Source organism: Lissotriton helveticus, chromosome 7, assembly GCF_964261635.1.
Source record: "Lissotriton helveticus chromosome 7, aLisHel1.1, whole genome shotgun sequence".
Classification (NCBI taxonomy): domain Eukaryota; kingdom Metazoa; phylum Chordata; class Amphibia; order Caudata; family Salamandridae; genus Lissotriton; species Lissotriton helveticus.
The window spans coordinates 1,519,239,966-1,519,265,321 of record NC_136068.1 but is presented as its reverse complement, the minus strand read 5'-3'; positions in this window follow the sequence as shown (position 1 = coordinate 1,519,265,321).

The window sequence follows — 25,356 nt, the reverse complement described above, 5'->3', positions numbered from 1 at the left end:
ATGCTGATCCTACCTAAGGTATTTTATATGTACCGCACAATACCTTTGGAATTTCCTTCTTTCTGTTTTAAAAATTTAGAAAGGGCGACATCTAGGTTTTTGTGGGGATACAAAAGACAGCGGAAAGCCCTCAAAAAGATGATCCTTAATAAAGATTGCGGCGGCTGGAACGTTCCATACTTTTTGTTTTATTATATTGCAGCGACTCTTCAAGGTATCAGCCCATTGATAATTGGGGATAAAGCCAGAATTCCCGCGTTTAATTTCCCGTCAATCTATGAGTTGCTTATGGGAGAAGGAATGAAAGCCTGTTTCCTTAGAGTGGTCGAACCTAGCTATTATAAAAAAAACGAGGTTCAAGACTCTGAAAGCAGCATTTGGTGTGTGGCAAAAGATCCGAAAGCATTTGGGATTAACTAAACTTAATGTCTACACACCCTTTGCTGCCTCCGGCTTATCTGCCATTAGGTGGAAGGCGAAAGGAGTATGCTATTTAGGGGATTTGTTTTTTGATGGCCATTTTGCGGCTTTTCAGGAACTACAGTCTAAATATTCTTTAGATAAGAATGATTTTTTAAAGTTTCTACAGATTCGTAGTTATTTACAAAATTCATTGCATATTGCAGCTGCAAGCATGAATAAGATTCCTCTTCTGGAACATTTACATAAAAAAACCTCTATTGGCATTTTGTACTCATGTTTGATGCAGCAATTCCCGGAAGATTTAGAGAATTGTCAAATAAAGTGGGCAAGTAAATTGGGGATACCAACAGTCGAAGTTTATGAGTCTGTTAAGCTTGCCACTGAATTTCTAATAACCGGGATGATGAAGTCGCAACACTTTATGTGTATACATGATTTGTACTATACACCCGGCAAGGTGGTTAAGTGGAGTACAACAGTTGGTACGAATTGCAATCGCTGTGGGCTGTACGCAGCTGATACGATACATATGTTTTTTCATTGTCCTAAGCTTAGGGAGTTCTTCAAACAAATTGAAAGGTTTTTGGCTGTTATTTTAAAGATTAATATTGATGTAACTGCCGAAATGGTGTTAATTGGATTAAGCTCTAGTATCTCAAGATCTAAATCTTTGACTTGCTTTCTTTTTATTTGTATGGCGGTAGCTCGAGCCTGTATTACCAGGGATTGGATTAATTCCGATCCCCCGTATTTTTTCAACTGGAGGGAGAGACTATTATTTATGTATAATATTGAATCTGCTATGTATAAAGTTAAGGGCATAAAAAGGAGGGCTATGGGGGAAAAATGTGGGCGCCAATTGCAGATTGGATTTAGACCTTGTATTAATGTGAGTTTTCTCTTTTTTTTTATTTCTATTGTTGAAACTTGTCTTGTGAAATTATGCCCCTTTATTGCCTTTCTTTTGCTGTTCTTTTTTCCTTGCATAAAACAATAAAACTAAAAATATTAAAAAAAAGAAAAAAAATGATAATAGCTACAGTGATTGGATTTCTAAATACTTTTAAAGCTTAGTTAAATGCCTGTTCAGGACGAATATGCTGGACAACTTAATGGTATCCGCAGTGGTGATAACCAGAATACCATGCATAAAATGTAAGGATCATGAGGTAAGCGAAGCATGAAAAAGACAACAAAAGTTGATAAACACTACAGTTCTACTATGCTCCCTTTATTAAAAGAAAAAAACTGTCTGTCTGTGTACAATCTGAGAATGTCCATGTAGTGGAATAATTCTGCCTAAAAGTGCATTTTTGTCTCAAATCGGTTTGCAATTTCACTATGAACAATTATATATTCCTTACATGGCTGTTACATCTGTACTTGGGCTATATACTTTACTTTTTTTAATTTGTTTTATTTCTAAAGCCTGATTAACCACATTGAGTTGGCCTCTGAGTGCCATGGGTCACGCGACACATAACGGTTTGGAGTTGCAATAGAAGATGTTGGCAGGATCCTATAATTGGGGGCCAATTACTTGAATAGAGAATATTCTGCCATGATAGTATCAATGTGTGTGTGGATAAAAATGTATTGGTATATAGGTTGAACCTAGCTAGGAAGCAACAGAGCACTGTACATTACATAAGGCGTTGGGAGCCGATTTACAAGATCATGAACATCGAGTGTGGATTTACAATTTTTAGATACAGGGAAATTAGGAATTGGACCAGAATTCCATGACATTGAGCCAACTATTAAGGCTGGGATTCAAACCTGGGTTCCCGGTTCTTAACTCAGTAACTCTAACCACTAAACCACATCTCTTACCAACATATTGAAAATATTGTGCTTCAAATATATTTTAGCCAAAATATTAGATACAATAATATTGAGAAATTAGGTTTATGTAGGAAAGAATAGATTTAATATAATTTACTCCACTTAGAGGTGTGCTGAAAATGCATCTTGGTTCAACATTGCAAATATGGTGTTAAGAATAGCAAATATATTCATAGACATATACGCTGGGGCTGGGGCTGGGGCTGGAACGTCAAGGGGACCAAAGGAAGCCCGAGGACGTCATTCCAAATTCAGGGCCATCCATCTTAACACTTCACACCTTTGCCCTGGTGATAGGGACATGAACTCTGTCTCCCCCAGGCAATGCCTATCCCGAAACAGTGAACTCTGGGACCTGTAGTCAAGATCGCAAACTACAGAGGGCGTGCAAATATGAGATCGTGGGACTGAGCTCTCCAACCAATGGGAGCATGGCAGGACATCCAAAGGTGAGGGTGGAGCAGCGCCGTGTTTGCAGTGACATCTGATGAAGGCAATGAACGCCAAAATGCCTTATGCCGATTTGTCCCATTAAAAGGCTTCCAACTGGAACTCCCCGGGTGGCCTTTTACTTCTTTGCACCGGAGGGGTTTGTTTGGATATATTTATATATATATATATATATATATATATATATATATATATATATATATATATATATATATATATATATATATATATATGAACAAAACCACCTCCTCCAAGGACGAAAGTATATATATATACGCTCCAAACTGCACCTTAACTCTGCACTCCCAGGCGGGTGCCCGAACGCGGCGGTGCTTGCCGCGAATTAAATTCACGCTGCCAATTCCGTCGATTCAGAACAGAAATACGGGCACACAGGAAGCATCCATCGATATTGATTTATTCAGCAAATGGTATGAGAAACAGACGCATTTCGGATTACTCCTTCGTCAGTGTTACATCGACTGACAGTCAGACACCATTTTAAATGTTCCCGCGTCACTGAGCAGACAACAGTGACGACGGGTTAGCTCACCAGAGCAGTTATGAAAAAACATGAGTCCCTTGCTCACTTTGCCACTGGATTCCAGCAAGCCGGGCTGAAGACGGCTCTAATGCCGGAAACCGGTCCTCGGAAGTTTGTTTCCGGTCCAGGGAAGGCATGGCTTGGCAGTTCGGGCTGGACTGTTCCCATGAGGCACAGGGTCAGACTGATTTGCATATAGCCATGTCTGAACTGGGGTGGCAGAGTGGGCTAAAGAACGGTGATGGATTAAACCCAGATCTTTTGACTGGGTGTGAGTATTTGATTGGTTCGGATGCTCCGTCCATCACCACCCCCTTTTTTACCGCTACAGGAAAGTTCAGGCCAAAGCACGGGCTGATCTTTTGGAGGATCAATGGAGAAGTACAGGAAGGGCAAAAGCCAATGAGAAGGATGACAAAGTTCAGTTTCGGATGATTACTGGCTACTCTGAGGATGCACAGAATGTGAGACGCATCTTCAGGCGTAACTGGCACATCCTACAGACTGACCCAGTTATAGGCTCGGATGTCCCAGGATCACCGTTGATGACTTTTCGTAAATCGAAGTCTCTAAAGGACATCCTAGTACAGAGCCATCTGTCACCGATAGCGCCACGAACAGGAACACTCAAGGATATGAAGGGCTTTTCCCCCTGTGGGAAATGTAAGGCCTGTGCCACGAGCAAAAGGGTTCTGAACTACATGATCCCAGGTTGTAGGAAGCCGTAAATGATTGGTAAATTCATCTCCTGTTTCACTCCTTTTGTGCTGTACTGTTTGGTATGTCCCTGTGGACTCAAGTACATAGGGAGTACTGTCCACAATGTAAAGGTAGGAATTTTAGAACACCAGCGGGCCATAGTCAACAAGGACGAAAACTAGCCTGTAGCTCGGCACTTTGCCTTGAAACATCAAAGCAATAGAGAGCTGCTACAATACTATTGCATCGATCATGTCCCAATAAACCCAAGAGGGGTTAATAGGCTTCAACGATTAAGGAGACTTGAATCCCGCTATATTATAGACCTGCAAACCAAGGCACCCAATGGGTTAAATCAGAGTGAAGAATTAACTGTACACTTGGGATAGTCATATGTAATTTCTTAACTCTGAGTTAAATTGTATTGAATCTGTAGCTGTTCATGATGCAGCGAATGATACAAGTATGAGATTATAATGCTTCCTCTATTCAGTTTTTTTTTGCATTGTATAGTTTACTGATGAGGGGGTAATGTTAGACTAACATCGATAACTTCCCACACAGGGGCTCACTCACGGTCATTTGGTTATGCCGATACACGGCTTGATGTTATTGTCCACTTACGGGGCTTATGGTTTAAATATCTGAGGCGAGATCACTCTCTCTTGATACTTTTTGAATTAACTTTATTGACAACCTGACCCCTCTAACATGTGGACCTGTGCCGATCCACGGCGAGATTTTTTACATTGTCCGTTGATGTTGACTACTCTGGTTATGCTCTAGGAGTATAAATTAAATTAATTATATATACTCATATATATAATTTTTGTATCATAACCTCCACGAATCTATACATATGCATATGAATGTAATATAACATTGACTGTGTTAAAATGGCGACCGTTTTTTCGTAACTGCTCTGGTGAGCTAACCCGTCGTCACTGTTGTCTGCTCAGTGACGCGGGAACATTTAAAATGGTGTCTGACTGTCAGTCGATGTAACACTGACGAAGGAGTAATCCGAAACGCGTTTGTTTCTCATGCCATTTGCTGAATAAATCAATATCGATGGATGCTTCCTGTGTGCCCGTATTTCTGTTCTGAATCGACGGAATTAGCAGCGTGAATATATATATATATATATATTCACAGAAAAAACCATAGGTTATAGACCATATATAGTTAGGAATTAGCATTTACAAAACCTTGAAAATTCACTGAAAAAACCATAGGTTATAGACCATATATAGTTAGGAATTAGCATTTAGAAAACCTTATTTTACTCACACAAAACCATTGAAATTCCATATATAGTTAGTTGCACTAACTATATATCGCGCACCCGCAATCCACTGCTGATGATGTCACATATTACATCATTCATGACATGGTCAGTGACATCACTGATGACATCACTGATGACATCTCAAATGACATCACTGATGACATCACTGATGACATCTCATTTGACATAATTCTTGTGCTAATACGATAAACCTCTTCAGACTCTAATATAACCTTAGATACACTCAGTGTATACAGACACACACACACTGTCACTCATCCATGGAGTTACTCACACACCTAGTCAGTCATGCAAAGAAACAATCTCACCTCCATTTCCTCAACTATACAGTTATACACACCTTACTTATTCAAACATATACTAACACATATTTACTCTCTTATACAATCCCTGATAGAAGTTCACAATGATCCATACAGCCACTCACACATTCAGTGGCTCTCATGCACAGTTATTTATATATGCCAACTCTCACATGTACTGTGTTTTACATATGTACTTACTATGACATGTAGCATTGAGATATCCATTCACTCATCAATACACTCATGCACACAGTCAACCGCCCATGTAGCTTTTTCCACATGCACTCTTGAACTCATACACCTAGTGAATCAACTGCTCACACATCTATGCACAGAGTCACACACCTCCCAGCCACCCCCACACAAACTCAATCTCCCATAGAAATACTTGGGCAACCAATTAATAACACATATAGCCTCTCGTATAGCTAATGATCAACACATGCAGCAGTTTACATCACAACAGACATAATGATGCACAAATTAAGACAGTTTAGTCACTAACCCATGCATTCAGTGAGACACATTTAATCACTCACTCATACAGTCAGTCACGCACCTACTAAATCCTTCATCCAGACACTTATACATCCACTCATTCTTCAATATCTAAGACATATTTTAACTTTACAGAAACATACAGTCACTGGATGTTGTCATCAGTGATGTCATTTGAGATGTCATCAGTGATGTCACTGACCATGTCATGAATGATGTAATATGTGACATCATCAGCAGTGGATTGCGGGTGCGCGATATATAGTTAGTGCAACTAACTATATATGGAATTTCAATGGTTTTGTGTGAGTAAAATAAGGTTTTCTAAATGCTAATTCCTAACTATATATGGTCTATAACCTATGGTTTTTTCAGTGAATTTTCAAGGTTTTGTAAATGCTAATTCCTAACTATATATGGTCTATAACCTATGGTTTTTTCTGTGAATTTCATTGGTTTTTTAACAGCTAATATCTGTAGCTGTAAAATGTATTCTTCTTTAAATCCAAAAATATATTTTATATGTTTATGAATAATTTTTTTTTTAAATATTTTTTTTTCTTCGTTCCCGCTTCGCGAATCGGGAAGCTTCCCGTTAGCTGACCTTGATGCCGCGAAATAGACCGCGAGCCGGTAAACGTTTCTTTACCGCAAGTGCCGCGTTAGAAAACAACATCGTGACGCCTCCCGTCCGCATGACGTTTCACGTTGTCGCGTGATACGTCATATGACGTGCTACGTTAGCGAACTGGTACGCGAAGCGAGTGCCAAAGCGCAGGTTTCTGGAAGCAAACCGGGAGGCCCTGCAAAGCGCTTAACGTAAACACAGCAAGTCATGTGACTTGGTAATAACACTTTTCATTGGTTCATTTCACTTTTGGTTTCCTAATGATGTAAGACTAGGTCATATAATCTAAAATGAACACTTTTGATTGGTTGAGAACTCTTGTTTTTCCCAAATGATGAAAATCCCTCCTTCTTTCCTCACTCTGACTTTCATCATTGTGAGAGAAAGACCCTTTGTGATCACTGAGCAATGGCTTCTTTAGTAGCTTCAGCTGGTGCTTCCCCACCACCTCCACCACATCCAAGGAAGAGTGGACCACCTGCTCAAGTTGTAATTCAACAAGAAGAAGAAGAAGAGGAACAGGAGGACGAGCACGAAGAGAGGCAGTTTTTGCCTGAGCAGCCCAAGACGTCTCACCGGAAAGAAAACTTCATTTGGCAATTTTTTAAAATTCCCAAAGGTCAGAAAAAAGTAAATGCAAGATACGTAACTTGCCTTATATGTCAAGATAGACTGTCCAGAGGGACCGACAAAAAATACAGTTTCGGAAACTACACAATGCATCGCCATATGACTAGGTGGCATCCTAACAACTACAGTGCTGCACAGTTTCGGAACGACCTAGATAATCTCCCTATTATGGCCAGAAGATCTGTTGTACCGGAAGTAACGGGACCAGAGGGCAGGGAGATGGTGCCAAATATACAAATGAGATTTGGTGAAGTAAAACACACCTGCGTATTTTGCGATGGATTCATTTCCTACGGAGAAAGAAGCATCACTCTGATCAACAGAGCTATTGACTATCATATGCAAGTTTGTCCGAAACGCCCAAAATAATAAATACTTCTTTTTTTTGTTTTGTTGCTCCTGTTGAGCCCTTTACAATGAATCGTTTTCATTGCCCCCTCCAAGAAAAACCCAAAAAAATATAAAACTGTTCCGAAAAATTCAAAAACAGTAAAAAAATGTTCAGAAAAATAAAAAAAAAAGTTCTTTTCAGAACTACCTCCCCGTTATTAAAAAATTGGTACAATATTTGGAACTGTGCCAACCTCTATTTCTCTTAGTTCGCTTCCTAGTTCGCTCGCTGGTACGCGAACTGGAAGCGAACCAAAAACAGTAAGTATAAGGGAAGGAAACACACACTTATGTTAAAAGAAAGACAGCTATAGGGGAGTAAACTAGAGATACTATTACCCATAATCCACTGCTGATGATGTCACATATTACATCATTCATGACATGCTCAGTGACATCATCAGCAGAGGATTGCGGGTTTTTTGGCAACATGCCTTATCCACGGTTTAATAACGCTGCCTTTTGCTTTATATAAGTTTTCAAATTGTATGAAATATATACCAATAGGTCTTTATGAACCTTTAGGTAGTGCTTTTGTTCATGAGGTCTGGTCGCTTCCATACACATACAGATGTTTCAAAGATGATCAAGAAGTTTATCTGAATGGAGAGGAATGCACTGAGACGCCAGATCATTCACTAATGTGTAGGCACATACAGTTACACGATTCATGCAACAAACACCGACCAAATATGGCTTGCGTGTTGCAAGGCACGCCAGTTCCTGCTATCATCCCCACGTTCAAGTTGTTGGAAAATGGTAGTTATTTGATGCTCAATAATGAAGATTGTTCTGAGTTAATTAAAAGTATTCCTTTTATCGTAACAGTAAGTGAACGGGTTATTTGCTGCAGAAATGTTCTATTTCCTCCCACACATGAACATAGGGAGTTTTCAATCTGGCCACAAATACCAACCTTGGGACACGTTTCAACGGCATGGCAAGAATAAGAGCTCTTTTGTCTCAGAGAGAGGTGGCCTTGAGTTCGGCCCGTGAAACTTTCGTACTTCACATAGCGAACACCCGTACACAGGTTTGCCTTTCAATTTCAGCAACATGTTTCCGACTATCTTTAACGCATCCTCCACAAAATCCCTGGCACACTTTTTTAAAGTTGTTACCAGTGGTCTCGTGACTTCATTTGAGAAAATCTTTGGAGTCATCCCTGCTCCCTTTCATTGTATTTTCTGCACTCTGGTTCGTGGATTGGCATTTTTACTTGCATTACCAGCGGACGCTCTTGTGCTTTTTTACATTTTTAAATATGGATGTCCCTCCTATGCAACCTCCGACCCTGCAGCTGCTGACACTGTTCCGCAATCGCATGCTAGAATATTATGGCACAATGCCGTTGGCGATATTAAGCACGGCATATGGATTATCTTTTCGGTTCTCCTACTTCACCTGTGTCCAGCCTGTATTTCACTGCCTGACCTGTGATTTCGATTGGGCCATTGATTTGTGTCTCTGCGGACCGGTTTCTCCTGACGTCGACTTTAATCAGCTGATGACTCCTATCATTACTCACGAGTTGATTTGTCCTGGCGAAAGGATTATGGCTGTGGCATTGATGCATGGACTACTTGGTCCCTGGAATTTACTGGCGGCAGCACAGTCTTTCTTGGAACACAGCTTTCTTGAAAACCCACCGAGCTGTCCTCTGATGGTGATAGAGGATCCGGTGCTGGGAGAGCACGTATGTTCTTTTCCGCTTTTAAATTGGATGGCTGAACTGTTTTCGGATGAAGACGGTGACTTCCTATTGGAGGCTGTTGCAGCTTATTTTGCATACACAGTTATGTCATAGACCTTTTTCATGTTTGATATGCTGAGTACTAGCATTTCATTGACAATTCATTGACTTATTTGTCAAGTTTTTATTATTTACCTTGCCTATTGGCTTAAGACTCGATAAAGTACTTGGCTGTTTTATTTTTCTTTAGCATTGAATTTTCCTAGTTTTTAATGCTTTACCTTGCGGACCGTCCACATATAAACTTGCAATCTGCTCTCATGAGATGGCACTTCTATTATCTTATTCAGTTCGTTTCCGGATCATGAGGAGGTGTCATCTAGGTCCTGGATATCTTTACACCGTGTTAAGTTAGCATGGGCTCATTACCGGTTTAAACGCCATTTTTCCTTTTTTGCAACTTCTGCACACGACACTTAGTTGTTGCTTTAGCTTTCCACCTAGTAGTTCATCGTGGTTTACATGAGAATAATATGTTATTGGTCTACTATCTGCTTTACTTGTTAAACTATATCTGTACAGCGAGTGCTAAAGTTTCAAGAACAACACGATACAGAATTGTTATGAGGTCTGATCTCCACGACTTCATACTCATAACATAAGTGCAACTTCTGCCAATTCTGGGCATGAGGCGGGTTTTATATTGCTTTGCCGAACACACATACACAACAGTTGATGCGGTTCACATGAAGAGAGAGCTGGTGTATGCTGATGTGATTCCTTCAAATCTAAGACACTAAAGTATGGGCACGCCCTAAACCAACACAAAGAGACCTTCTTAGCAAATAATATAATATGTGTATTAGGGAGGGTGAGATATAAGCAGCCGCGGGCCGTGGAGGGAGTTACGATGGGGCAGGGAGGCGGGGAGGGGGAGAAGCAGGGTGGAGCCCTCTCTACCTTGCCCCTCCCCCTCCCCGCCTCCCTGCCCCACCGTAACTCCCTCCACGGCCCGCGGCTGCTTATAAGTGTTGCTAACTCTTATTCATTTACAGCATGTTAACATACTGTCACCATTCGCTTTTTATGTACTAGTAACTATGCTGGTAATTTTGCTACTGATAATATGTGTACTTGTATTCTCCACCCTGCTTCTCCCCCTCCCCGCCTCCCTGCCTCACCGTAACTCCCTCCACGGCCCGCGGCTGCTTATAAGTGTTGCTAACTCTTATTCATTTACAGCATGTTAACATACTATCACCATTCACTTTTTATGTACTAGTAACTATGCTGGTAATTTTGCTACTGATAATATGTGTACTTTTATTATCTAAGGTACTACGCCTGAGAAGACGGCATTAGTAAATAAACATTTCAAATACACATCTGTTCTTCTTAACTCCATGTTCTGGTTTCTAAGAAATCTATAACGACCGACTGTTCATGAGTTCCACGTATCCTGAGGTACTATAAGTTCATATTCTGGATTGTCTAAACATTGAGAGTTTGTTATATCCAATGTGACACTGTACCTAGCTTGCTAAATAGTTTTTGATTACTAACGTGAGTTTTGGGACACCCTAATTCGCCGAGGTTCCAATCCTCTGTCCACAGTTCTGTGTGAGAACAGAAACCCTGCGACAGGGGCACCCCTGAGCCTTGCTGGAGCTTCATCACACTTGCGATACAACTCCAGCAATGCGCCACCTTTACGGCACAGATACATCACGCATCTGTGCTGTTTTTGCCCCATGATGCGCCGCATTGTAAATGCAGCACACCATAGGTGACGGAACAGCGGCACAGAATGACTAACACATCCCTGGTGATGCGCCAGTCATCATAAATCTATCCCTATGCTTCTTATCTTGTTAGAGATGAACCGCCATATGTATCATCAAAGTTATTTGCATTTCCTAAATAGCGAACTTTAAGGAATAAATAGCGATTCTTTACCATTCCTAGTTTGCGATGAGCTATTTGCTAATTAGCCGAATGTAGCCCAATGAAGCCCAATGTAGCCCAATGTAGCCCAAAGATGGCCGCCAGACACACAAAAAAACAAATGTAGCCCAAATATCAGCCAGATGTAGCCCAACTATAGCCCAGTGACAGAATGACCAATCAGCTTCGCAAACCTCCGTTACGCGAAGCGGAGCGCTGTTACAGATATATATCTTTTTTTGAACGTTAATTTCTCAAAATCCACTGGAGCACATATATTGAGACCTAGCAAAGGCACATCGGGCTACCAGTCCCTAATATTTTGCCAAGTTTCGTGCAAATCCATTCAGCCGTTCAATTATTATTTTTATTATTTTTCTTTGCCCCGCGGGGCCCTTTTAAAACCTCCACATCAAACCTAGGGGGTCAGCGAGGATCTACTATGCCCCCTTATAGTTATTTCCCCCTTTGTTTTGACCTCCTCTTGTCTCTCGATCCTACCGAGAGACAAGATGGCGGCCGCTACGGACTGTTTGGAATGTTGACAGACGCCGGAGAACCAATCAGCTTCGCTTCACAAAGCTCCGTTGCGCGAAAAGTCCGCGAACCAGAGCGCTGCCTGGTCCGCGCTTACAGATATATATCTTTTTTTAAACGTTAATTTCTCAAAATCCACTGGAGCACATATATTGAGACCTACAAAAGGCACATCGGGCTACCAGTCCCTACAATTTTGCCAAGTTTCGTGCAAATCCATTCAGCCGTTCGGGCTAAAAGTGAGGCCAACCGCCCTATGGAAAACTCAATGTTAAAAACACGTTTTGGGACCCCCCTTTTTTCTCGGCCCCCCCTGGACGAACCCCCCCCAAATTTTCAAGGGCTGCTCAGAAACAAAATGTGCCATTTTCCTGAAAATTTCAGCCAATTCCGTCCACAAACGCCAAAGTTATTAGACATAGAATTTTCAAAAAACCCATAGAGAAAAAATCCTAACTATATATACCTACTGGCGACCGCCAGTAGGTAATATATATATATATATATATATATATGCAACAAAATGATAACATTATAATTTGTGGTTCAGATAAAGGGGGAAATGTAGTCTTATGGAAAATACAAGACTATATGGATGAAGCATTGTCACAGCTAAATGACAGGGCATGTTATCGTACCAGCAACATCTTAGCACTCAAGGGAATATATGGAGAATACTATGGTAAACTAGTGGCCTGGAAAAGTGTGGGATTGATAACAACAGATGAATATAAGTTCATTAGGAATGACAACCCAAAGGTACCAAATATTTACTTCATCCCTAAAATACATTAGAGTGCAAACAAACCCCCAGGAAGGCCAATTATTTCGGCTCAGAACAGTTTGCTAGAAAATACCTTAATATATGTTGATTATTTTTTACAAGACTACGTAAAAGAGTTACCATCTTACATAAGAGATACAAGTGATTTCATTGTAAAAACCAAAGATTTTAAACGAAAAAAGAACTATCTCTTAATGACTCTCGATGTAGTATCATTGTATACTTGTATCAATCATATTGACAGATTGCTTGTACTGGAATTCTACCTGAGGTCAAATGAGAATGTGTTAACCCCCCCATGATGCTATGTTGATAAACATGATTAGTTTTTGCCTAAATAATAATGTTTTCTTGTTTGACAAAGCGTATTACCAACAGATGCGCGGAGTCGCAATGGGAGCCAGCTTCTCCCCCAGTTATACCTGTTTGTTCATGGGATTGTGGGAGAAGCTGGTTTTGGAGGTAAAACACAATGACTACATGATGAGCAACGTAAAAGCATATTTTTGGTATATAGTTGATCTGTTCGTTGTTTGGGAAGGAACAAAGGAAGAAGCAAATGATTTTGTTGCTGCAATTAACATAAATGATATAAAATTACGATTCACTGCTACCATAAGTGAAAGGAACATTCACTTTTTGGATGTGGAAATTTATATAGCCAACAACACCTTGGAAACCAAAATGTTCAGAAAGGAGACAGCCGGTATCTCGGTGTTGCATTCCAGCAGTTTCCATCCACGACATCTAATCGAAAGTATACCCTATGGGGAAATGATTAGAATATAAAGAATATGCAGTAACAATACAGATCTTCAACTTGCTCAACAGGAAAGTAAAAAGCGATTCCTTGAAAGGGGATATTCTAGAAAAACAGTAGAGGCCGCAATTAGCAAATCTAACGATAAAGAAAGATCCCTTCTCTTACAAACTAAGAATGAAAGTCAATTGAAATAGGACCAATCACCTTCAGATGTTAGATTCATTTTAACCTACAATGCGCAACAGCGAGAAATCTAAAAAATAATGCAACGCAACTGGTCAATAGTTAAAAGCGATCCAATAATTGGTGAGAGTATGCCAAAGAGGTTAGGAGTAACCTATAAGAGAGCAACATCCATGCATAACAGCTTGGTAAGCAGCAACCCTGAAGTGAATGAACCAAGAAAATGGTGGCTGCAAAATGGCTTTACTAAATGCAAAAATTGTAAGGCATGCCAATATGGGGTTAATGCAAAATCATTTAGGGCAGCTTTTAGCGAACAAATCCAAATGATCAATAAGCCCTTAACTTGCAAGACCGAGTATGTAATCTATGTCTTAGAATGTAGTTGCAATCTGAAATATGTGGGCAGCACTAAGCTTCCTGCTCACAAAAGAATTTTGTAACATATAAAAGCTATCTGCAATAACGATCATACTTACCCAGTTGCAAGGCATTTTAAGGAAAAGCACAAGAATAACCTCAATGATTTCTTGTGTTATTTAATTGACACCATCCCCCCAAACAGAAGAGGAGCAGATAGGGAGGGTCAGTTAAGAAAATTAGAAACTAGATACATTTTGAACCTCGACAGTAAGATGTCAGGGGGTTTAAATACCACAGAGGATCTTTACACATGCCTATAAGAATAAAATGAGAAGCAATATAAAATTAGATTTTTTAATCTAAACGATCTGAAGGGTTAAACAAATTAGAGTACTGAACAGAAATGGGCCGCCGAACCAACCCAATAATGGAGGTATTGGTTTGTTAACCATGTAACTGTAAAAAAAGAAAGTTTATGACATGATAAAATCTAATAAATATGTTTTTAATTGTAGTATTTGCACTATTTAGGATTTAGGATTTGCACATCGTAACTTATCTATGTTTAGTGATATGTTTTGCACTGGTGTTAGAAGATATCGATTTTAGACAAACAAGGCAGTAGACTACAGTAAATTTCGTAAATAAAAGGCTTTATTATGGATTTTAATAAGTGAATGTTTACCTTAGGTGAAAACTATGCATTTATGCGACAATTGTGAATTAAAAAATTTATGGACAGCTTATACTAACAGGCTTCTAGAGTTTTAAAACGGAATATTTATATATTTATATTTATTTATATATTTATCTATTTATTCTATGTTCTTGAACAATGAAGTGTTTTAACATAATTTAACTTTATTGACATTGGGTTTTTAGACAAAAAACCAGCACAACAGGTTTATGCTTTTTTTATGGACATATCATCTACTTATAACGTATGTTTGTGTATTATATGTAAAGGCAGCTATTGTAAACATAAGAATCTTATTTATCCTATTTATTTGCCAATACAGTTTGAGGGAATGAGGAAATACTTTATAGGGTATTTCTTTCATGTCTTCATGTTGACTTCGAAGTAATTGTTGCACTTGTCACTTTAAAAGGGGTGTCAGAATGGTTGAGCGTTGTCATGTGATCAAGGTCTTCGGACTGAAACGCGTTATGGCCGACTTCTGAATAAAGAAGAAATTTGAGCACTTACTCCGTGGTCCGTGCCCGCTTTACCCCGACAGAAGGGGCTTTGGAGGAGGCAAGTTCTTGGGATATATATATATATATACATATATATATATATTCCAAGGCTTTTCTCCCCCATTCAGATCAAGAAAGAGGCGGCACCACGGGGCTCGGGATACACCAGTTTTTATTAAAAACATTAGGCATGACGCGTTTCGGAGGGTTCCTTTCTCAAATGCCCCTCTGTTTTTGAAAGTGCCACTGTTGCTCGCAGTCCCATCTTTTAAAAGTCCTTTGTCAGTTGCCTAATTACTGAAGTAGTATAGGCTCCCTTGAAAACCTGGCCCGGAGTTGTCTCTGCATCCACGAGTGGCCTGCATTTCCCAGCATTTAGTATAGCTTGCTTGCTGGCGATCGTTCCGTTTGTTAGCAAATCTGTTTCCTCGGTTGAGTAGCTAACTTGCCAAGTTCGTAGGTGAGGACTCCAGCATTCGTTCTGGGCATGACGGTGTTCTTCCATTTTCGAGTCCCGTACTTCAAGCCTCGCAGGTGTGCCCGTCGAGGAGTAAGGAATGTCCGTGAAGTAAGGGATTTTCTCCATAAAGTATGGACTTTATGTAAGTTGCCTTTTTAGTCTGCCCGTGAACAAGGACATTGATTGTCTGAAACGCGTAGGGCTCTAATACTAGGATGCAAGGAGCGAGACTGCAGCTCTGTATCTGTGTCCGCGAATAAAAGGTGTTACTCTCCCTGCAAGTGGCGTCTTCAACTGGTGTGGATATATATATATATATACATATATATATATCTATATATATATATATATATAGATATATATATATATATATATATATATATTCTAACTCATGAATAGAGTTCTCGTTAAAAAAGATATACGAGCAGGTATTCTCAACTGGAAATATAGCTAGTAATTTCTGCAGTTTAAAGAATTGGGTTTGCAGATAAAAGGATGAGTTTTAAGGGAGGATGATTGCCCCACTTTATTTGGTTATGTGGAGCGCATTGACAAATGTTGATGAATGCACCATGCAGCAAATTGTTTTTCATGAATATGATATTGGTAATGACAAAAAAGGAAAAACGATAAATATGGTTAATTTTCTTTTGGTGACCTTAATAATGAATTTTAATTGTGTGGTACAAAAGAAGAAATGTAACAGAATTTTGTCAGAATGTTTATGCAAAACTACGAGTCTTTCTACCATGGCATTGTGTTTGTAGATCATCACGTTGTATGTCACATGCACAACATTTGAAAATGGTTGATTTTGGCATTAACTTTGTTGGTGAGCAAGCCTGCTGGGACAGGCAAAACGCGTCCAATCAGCCGAAAAATAAAACCTATTATTTGTCAAAACACGGCGTCGTCAATCCTTTGTTGCAGAGGAGTGTAACTGATATGAATTACAGATCGAGCTTGGGTGGTCCGGTGTGACGATGCACCCTCTGGTCAGGAGTTTGCGGCGGCTGGTACACAGCAGTGTGGAGTAATTTGTTTGCCACCGCCCCCCGGAGCGCGAAACCAAACCAATCTTGGTGGAATTATGATGAAGCCAACCAGAGGCATACAGCGTGACTCGATAAGTCGGAGGATCCGAGGAGTACACCCGTTAGCCCAGGTGAACGCCAATCGTGAAGTGTAACGGGAAGAGGGGAAGCCAGCGAAAATTGCTTTAATTTCCTTAATTTTTGAAAGCAGACACTGTCGGTTTTTGACATGTGGAGTAACACCCACAGGCAATTCGAATATGTCGGCTGTGGAGATGAAAGAGAGGGAGGAGGCAGCCTTAACAATATTTGACGATACAAAAATGGCCATTAATAAAGGCACAGGAGGTGCGAGTAGCAACGATAAAGTGTCAGATGTAATGGCAAGACTAAAACGCTTGGAAAAGCTGAAACAAAGAGAACTATCCAAATGGTGGGAGGCTAAATCACTCCTGCTTTATTTGGAAGTTAAAAGAATTTCGAGAGGACTTAGAATTCTGGTAGCCCCCACATATGAGGACCCCAATCCCAATATATTGCGAGAGTGGGCGGATAATAATCAAGAGTCTTCACGGAGGATGTTAGCAATTTTGATCAAATATGCAGAAATAGACCGCGTTAAGCTAATGGAAGAAATCAGTGAAATCACAGAAATGTTGGAAAAGGAACAAGACCAAGAAACAATAAACAAATTTACGAAGGATATGACTGAACGTTTACGTAAACTAGAATCCTCCATTCAAAAACGGAAAGCGCAGAAATATTCGCGAGATAAAGGTGATTATGAACGTTGTCCAATCTATACGTTCACTAAAAAGTTTGAAAGTGTGAGAAGGCAAAAAATTAATGCAGGTACGAGACCAACAGAAGAGATGCAATCGGGGCTTAGTAGCGTACAAAACGTACCATCAATATTGGATGAATTTGGTCTTTTACAGAAAGAGCGGAGGTTCAACCTTCGCCCAAGGCCATGACAAGTTATGCAGTTCCGCAAAGGGGAAGAGGCAGAGGAAACAGAGGCGCAAAGGCGCAAAATAACTCGAGTACAGAAGGCAGAGCCAACAAGAAACAAACAAGGGAGTGGATATGGAGAATGAGGCATCTATTATCAATCTCACTACGATCCCCTTATCGGAAAATGAAAAAAAGATTTTAAAATTGGGATTTTCCTTCTGCCCAACATCTAAATTTAATTATGTGGAAACCAGAATAGATACCTTTAAATATACCAAAATTCTCAAATTGAAGAAACATTTTGCGCTAAATTAAAACAAAGCAAAATCAACTACAGGGAGCAACTTGTCTGGAACGCATAAAGAACCAAGGACTTTACAAGTCAGTGATATGGATCTCTAATTAGAGATGAATCAATTGCAACTGAAGTACATACCAATGAACCGTAAGGAAATGAATCAAGTTTAACAGAAGTGAATCAGTTGGCGATAGAACAAGGTATTGACATTGGAGACAGTGAAACAACGAGTTTTAGAATGAGATCACGTTTTGTTCCCATGTCTACAAGAGACTCAATAGATTTCTTCAATGATTAAATGATTAATGACTTCAAAACTCTTGAGAAATGTACCAGTGCAATGCATAAAGAATGGTCCAAGCAGCAAGAAGATTGTGAGGCCCTTGTTGTCAAACTATCCACAAATGACAACTGTATAGTGAGAAATGCGGATAAGGGCCGAAACGTAGTGCTGTGGGACAGACAAAAGTATTTAGATGAGGCATATAAACAATTGAGGCAGTTATGGCAGTATATCAGCATAGGTGATGACTACTAGCCATCCTTTATATAACTCTCAGTTACAGCATTGGTATGATAATTGTTTAATCAGGCATGAAGAATTGGTGTTTCTCAAGATTAGTAATCCTGTGGTCCTGGTATTTTATTTCATTCCGAAAGTGCACAAAGATCTTGATAATCCGTCAGGCCGTCCGATCATTTCAGCCATAGGCAGTGCTTTGGAAAATACATCCAAATTTATTGATTCTCTTTTGTGCCCTTTGGTTAAATTATTGCCATCATACACACGTGACACAGGAGATTTTTGAAAGGCATTGATTATCTACCTTGGGAACAAGATATGTTATTAGTTACTATTGATGTGACCACGCTCTTTACGAGCAATAGACATAAAGACGGTCTTAATGCCATAAAACATTTTTTAGGAAACAGAACGATTTCATTATGGTCACATACACAGATGCTTATTTATATGACTGAAAGCTGTCTACAGAATAACTTTTCCCTCTTCAATGGAGAACTATTTCATCAAACCTGCAGTACTGCGATGGGCAACTGCTTCACCCCCAGCAATGTGAATTTGCATATGGGCTGGTGGTCTGAAAGCAGTACCATGAAGAATGGCAGAATATTATTCTGCACTGGAGTCGCTTTATAGACAACTTATTTATTGTGGAAGGGGAACAACTGAAACAGCTCAGTAATTTATAAAAAAATCTTCAGGTGAATAATCTTAATTTAAAATTCACAAGTACCATCAGTGACTATTCAGTTAACTTTCTTGATTTAACAGTATATTTGAAGGAAAGGAAGCTGGAGACGAAGCTTTATCGTAAACCTACAGCAGGAAACACGTTGCTTCCTGCAACAAGCTTCCATCCTAATACTTTAATTAGGAGTATACCTTACGGTGAATGCCTATGTACAATGAGAAACTGTAGCTAGCCAGAAGTTCTTGAGAATGAACTGTCAAATTTACATGCACGTTAGATCTAGAGGTTATGGAGAAGGATGTGTGCAATCTACAATCCATAAAATCTGAAGAAAAACAAGAGAAAAATACTGTTTAAAAAAAGTACGACTGAGAAGGTTACTTTCAACGTGACTCCTAATAATGAGTGTAGAATGATAACAACATTCAATAACAAACTTGGGAAAGTCAGAAATATTCTGACCAAACATTGGCACTTAACCCGCAAGGACCCTATCTTGGGGAAATTAGTGTCGAGGAGACCTTTTGTGACATTCTGCAGGGCAAAATTCTTCAAGCAAATGCTAGTTAGCAATATGGTACCAAAATCTGACACAAATAAATCAAAGGCAACATGGTTACAATGAAAGGCAGGCTTTATTAAATACATGAAATGCAAGGCCTGTAAGCATGGCAGAAATACTAGCATTTATGTCCCAGGGTTATCTAAAAAAGAATGAAAAATAAAGGGACAATAAGATTGTAAGACCGAATATGCCATTTACGTGCTAGAATGTCCCTGCAAACTTCAGTATGTTGGGAGCACAATTTTACCTGTACACAAGAGGGTGCTGCAGCACCTCAGAGCTATCAAAATGGCGACAAGACATACCCAGCGGTGCGCCTTTTTGACAAGTATCAGAACAAGAATGAACAAGGCCTAATACATTTCGTCATAGATTCTATCCCCCCCTGATTAGAGGTGGGGACAGAGAAAAGAAATTAAGAAGATTAGAATCCTATTGTATATTAGAGCTAGATACACGAGCCCCGGCAGGATTAAATATGGAGGAAGATTTATATACACACCTATAAACTTCCCAATAACTTAATGAACTGTACAATTCAGATTAAATAAGAAACTCCTTCCGATTCTCTGTTTTAGTAATTTTAAGTTATTAGTCAACGTTTACACTTTTTTTTAGTTTAAGCACCATGTGTACACAATGCTAAGCTACTCAGAACTGTAGTTTGGTTTTTACGACAGCCCACTTGGGCATGACGATTGAGCACTTTTAACGTCTGTGCTTCTGCATAGAGTATGAAATTTAAGCCCACTGGGGCAGTATTCTAACTCATAAATAGAGTACTCGTTAAAAAAGATATACGAGCCGGGAATCCCAACTGGAAATATAGCTAGTAATGTCTGCGGTACAAATAATTTGGTTTGCAGATAAAAGAATTAGTTTTAAGGGAGGATGATTGCCCCACTCTATTTGGTTATGAGGAGCGCATTGACAAATGTTGATTAATGCACCATGCAGCAAATTGCTTTTCATGAATATGATATTGGTAACAAAAAAAAAATATGGTTAATTTCCTCTTGGTGACCTTAATAATGAATTTTAATTGTGTGGTACAATAGAAGAAATTTAACATAATTTTGTCAGAATGTTTATGTAATACTACGAGTCTTTCTACCATGACATTGTGTTTGTAGTTCATCAAGTAATTTATCACATGCACAACATTTAAAAATGGTTGATTTTGGCATTTACTTGGTTGGTGAGCAAGCCTGCTGGTACAGGCGAAACGCGTCCAATTAGCCGACAAATAAAACCTATTATTTGTCAAAACACAGCGTCATCAATCCTTTGTTGCAGAGGAGTGTAACTGATATGAATTACAGATCGAGCTTGGGTGGTCCAGTGTGACGACGCACCCTCTGTTCAGGAGTTTGCGGCGGCTGGTACACATGCAGCGTGGAATTATATATTTTCAGTTTTCCTCGAGTGAAACATTAATATATATATATATATATATATATATATATATATATATATATATATATATATATATATATATAAATGTTTCACTCGAGGGAAACTGAAAATTAGCCCACCTCTATTTGACAGATCCCCGTTATCCCTACAGGGAAGAGTCCATATGGTTCACTTTGGTTAATGTTCTGAGAAGGACACACATAGCACTATAAAAGGTCCATATAAAGTCTTTATTTCCACAGCATCTTCATGTTAAACATTTCTCCAAAAATCTCCATTTAAACACACATATATGACAGCCAAGTCATATTTTCGACAGCCAAGCCAAAACTTTCATGAGTATCTCGCTTCTTCAGGGCTTCTAATATGAAATTTAAGTACGAACTTCCACTATTCGATTCTTCCTGTTATCTCAGCCAAGTAATTTAAAGCGATGCAATGGCTGTTGCTATCATCTATTCCCTCTGAACAAATGCACTCATGCCGAAGCGCAAGTAGGAGCCCGCACTTCAGAGCAATGTATCAACATCAATTTATTTCGGCTGAAGCATTTGACCTGCCCAGTCATTGTCAACGCCATCATATCAATAGTGATAGTGCCATACTTCTTTTAAACAGAATTCACCTACACGAGTAAACATAGTAAACAGACTTGTGGGATCTAAGCCAGTTGCATTCCCTAAAAGCAAGAAAAGACAGGGTAAATATTGTTTGAAAAATGTGATACAAATTAAATAAACACAAATGTGTGTTCAAATTAAGCAAATGCATATACCAATTATGTCAACACTCTGGGCCTCATTTCAACAAAGTGATGCACCGCGGAGCCGCAAGCCAGTTTGCTGCGCCGAGCTGCGTCATTTTAAAAGCCCAGGGTTGTGTCATATTTACAACAATATGACGCATCCCTGTGCTTTCCCCTGCACTGGCGCACAATTGGCTGCCATGCGCCAATGCAGGCCCCTTGGACCATGGTGCAAGGGTGCCTCCGTTGTGTGGATGAATGTTTTTGGGCAGGAAGGGACTCCTGCCTACACACAAACAATAATTGATGGTGTTTTCCTCTTTCTATGTCTATTGCAGAATGTATCTTGCATAAAAAGAGGAAATAACTATGAGAAATAAAAGTATTTATCCTTGTTGTGCCTCCTTACACCTCCCCTGGGGAGGCATTGGAGTCTGACGCATTCCCAGGTTTACGAAATGTTGTAAATCTGGGTGAGGCTGATTGCATTGATGTTGCGTAAGAACCCCCACACAGCAATACCCATGGCATGTCCTTTTCACGCAAAGTGATGCATGAAAAGGGGCCATATTTACAAGGCCATGAACAGTCATGCAGGGTCACTTTGCGTGGCCTTGTAAATATGGGCCAGCACACTATGCCGCTGGTGCGTCAAAAACAGTGTTGCACTGGTGACGCAAAGGGCTTGTAAATAATCCAAAACACACGGAAGGTACAGAAGGTCTCAGAAATACAGAGGGAGAGAAAAGAAAATAGCAAATCTCTCTATTGGGACCTAATAGTGTCCTCTTTACATGCCCAGAATACACAGTTAATCTGGAAACAACCAAGAAAACAAAAACAAGAGAAGATGCACAAGGAGAGGAAAAAGATACCCATCAGCCCACTCATAAGTGGAATCTCGTCATCTGGGTATATGTTGGTAAATGGTGTCCTCTAGGGTCTGCCTTGGAAACAATCCATAGGACTGCCTAGTGATGGACCCAGAACATTTCACCAACAGATGACAGTATATGAGCGGGAGGGGTTGAGGTTGCAGTGCTCAAAGAAAAAGAAGAAGAAAAGGAAAATAATCCAAGTGATTCTAAAAATACCTACGATGATGTCATGAAATACTTCCAAATTGACCATCAAAGTGGTATGGTTAAAAACAGTATGCTGATAGCATGTAAGGAATTGCTACCCACCAATGTTGTTATTCGGTCAACATGTTTCAGCCTCAAGGGCTTTCGTCAGGACCTATGGTGCTACTGCAACACTTACTTAAGTGATGTGAAAGTGGGATCTACATCTGCTTTCCAAACTGAAAAGAGTGTATCTTCTCCTGCATAGACACAATACAAAAGACAGAAACAGAGACATGGACAAATTATGTCAACAAAAATAAAGTGCACAGACTGCAAACTCTCGTTTCTATGGTCTTTATAATATGGCTATGAACACTTGAAAGACACACACCCTTATTGTGGGGAAAGAAAACCTCACCTCACCTGGCCACTGCTCAGGAAGAAAGGGAGGCCACGCACTGGAAATAAACAGAACACTTAGAAAGTTATAACCAGTGGTAGTAGAAACACAATCTACAGACAAGAAAAACTGGATTCAAAACACATAAATCAGAGACACACATGGTGACACAATGGCCAGACTGGTTTCCTCTTGCATCAGGAAAGTATACCACAAAGCCTCACTGACTGCACTGCTTGCACAAACCTGTAGACCTATAAAGTACAAAGGCCCAGGTAGCCAGCCGCAGTCACTGGGAATAGAGGCGCCTACTCCTGTGCTTTCCACCTAGTACTCAAAGACCAAAGACCAAAGCAATAATGCTATTGACTGTACCACCACCACTGACCTCTCCGTCGTTGCCTCGGAGTGAAAACTGAGCCGAGGGGGAGGCGACGACTGATGGTCACACGCGATGTTAAATACACTGCAGTGGACCTGAAAGGAAACTCCTTTGTTTCAAAATTTGATTGGCTCATGTGTAGGCCAATGGGAATTGGCTCACAGGCAGCCAACCGTGACCTACACTGATAAGCCTGCAGTGGACCTCGATCTCCGATCTCAGTGGTGACTCGATCTCCGCTTCCCAGCAGAGTGGTCGCTCCCCTGAGGCCGTGGTATCGTTACTGCAGCTCTTTGCCCACAACTACTTACACATTTATTTGCCAGCGCTATCTGCTTTATTTATTGCTGTGTGCTCTGACCGCCGAATTGCATTTATTTCACGTTAGTCTGCCTGCGTTATCGTCATAGTTTCATATTTGTGTGTTCTGACCGCCGCTCTGCATTTCTTCCACGTGTATTTGCCAGCGCTATCTGCATTGTTTATTTTCAGCCTAATTCTTCCCAGCATTTGCGTTCTCCCCAAGCGCTATCGGCGCCCAGACCCCTCCGCCTCCATTTTGATGATTGTTGTCCTCCGTAGCAAGCCCGCCCCGCCTCCCAGCTGAGACGCCCTCCCACAGTCAACAAACAGCGCCCCAGCACCTGGAAGCGCCGTGACTCGATCTCCGCTTCCCAGCAGAGTGGTCGCTCCCCTGAGGCCGTGGTATCGTTACTGCAGCTCTTTGCCCACAACTACTTACACATTTATTTGCCAGCGCTATCTGCTTTATTTATTGCTGTGTGCTCTGACCGCCGAATTGCATTTATTTCACGTTAGTCTGCCTGCGTTATCGTCATAGTTTCATATTTGTGTGTTCTGACCGCCGCTCTGCATTTCTTCCACGTGTATTTGCCAGCGCTATCTGCATTGTTTATTTTCAGCCTAATTCTTCCCAGCATTTGCGTTCTCCCCAAGCGCTATCGGCGCCCAGACCCCTCCGCCTCCATTTTGATGATTGTTGTCCTCCGTAGCAAGCCCGCCCCGCCTCCCAGCTGAGACGCCCTCGCCCCTCCCCCTCCACTATCCATATATGACAGTAGTTCCCGCGCGCAGCGTTCACGCGCAGCGTCCGCGCCCAACCCGCGCCGAAGGTGCGCCAAAGGTAAGCCCGTCTACGCCCGTCCGCGCCTGGACCGCGCCCAGCGCCAGACCCCCTGCCCCCCGCGCAGCCCAGCCCCCCCGCATTACCTACGATGCCGCCGCCCTCCTAGCCCTTAACACCGGGCGCGCCCCCAACTGCGTCCAAGCCGCTCCTGGACACACCCATGGACCTTTCTCATGCTACTCCTGCAAATTCAGCGGCACCAACAACATCTCCGCTACGACCACAACACAGATTCCCGACCCCAACCACCTACAATGCATCCTTCTCAACACCCGCTCGGTCCACAGGCACGCCATTGACCTTTGGAACCTACTAGACACCATCTCTCCTGACGTCGCCTTCCTAACGGAAACATGGATGAACGCTTCCTCCGCCCCTGACATCGCCACCGCTATCCCTGATGACTATAAGATCACACGCAAGGACCGCACCGACCATACAGGAGGAGGTATCGCTATCGTCCATAAAAAATCCATCCGCATCTCTACC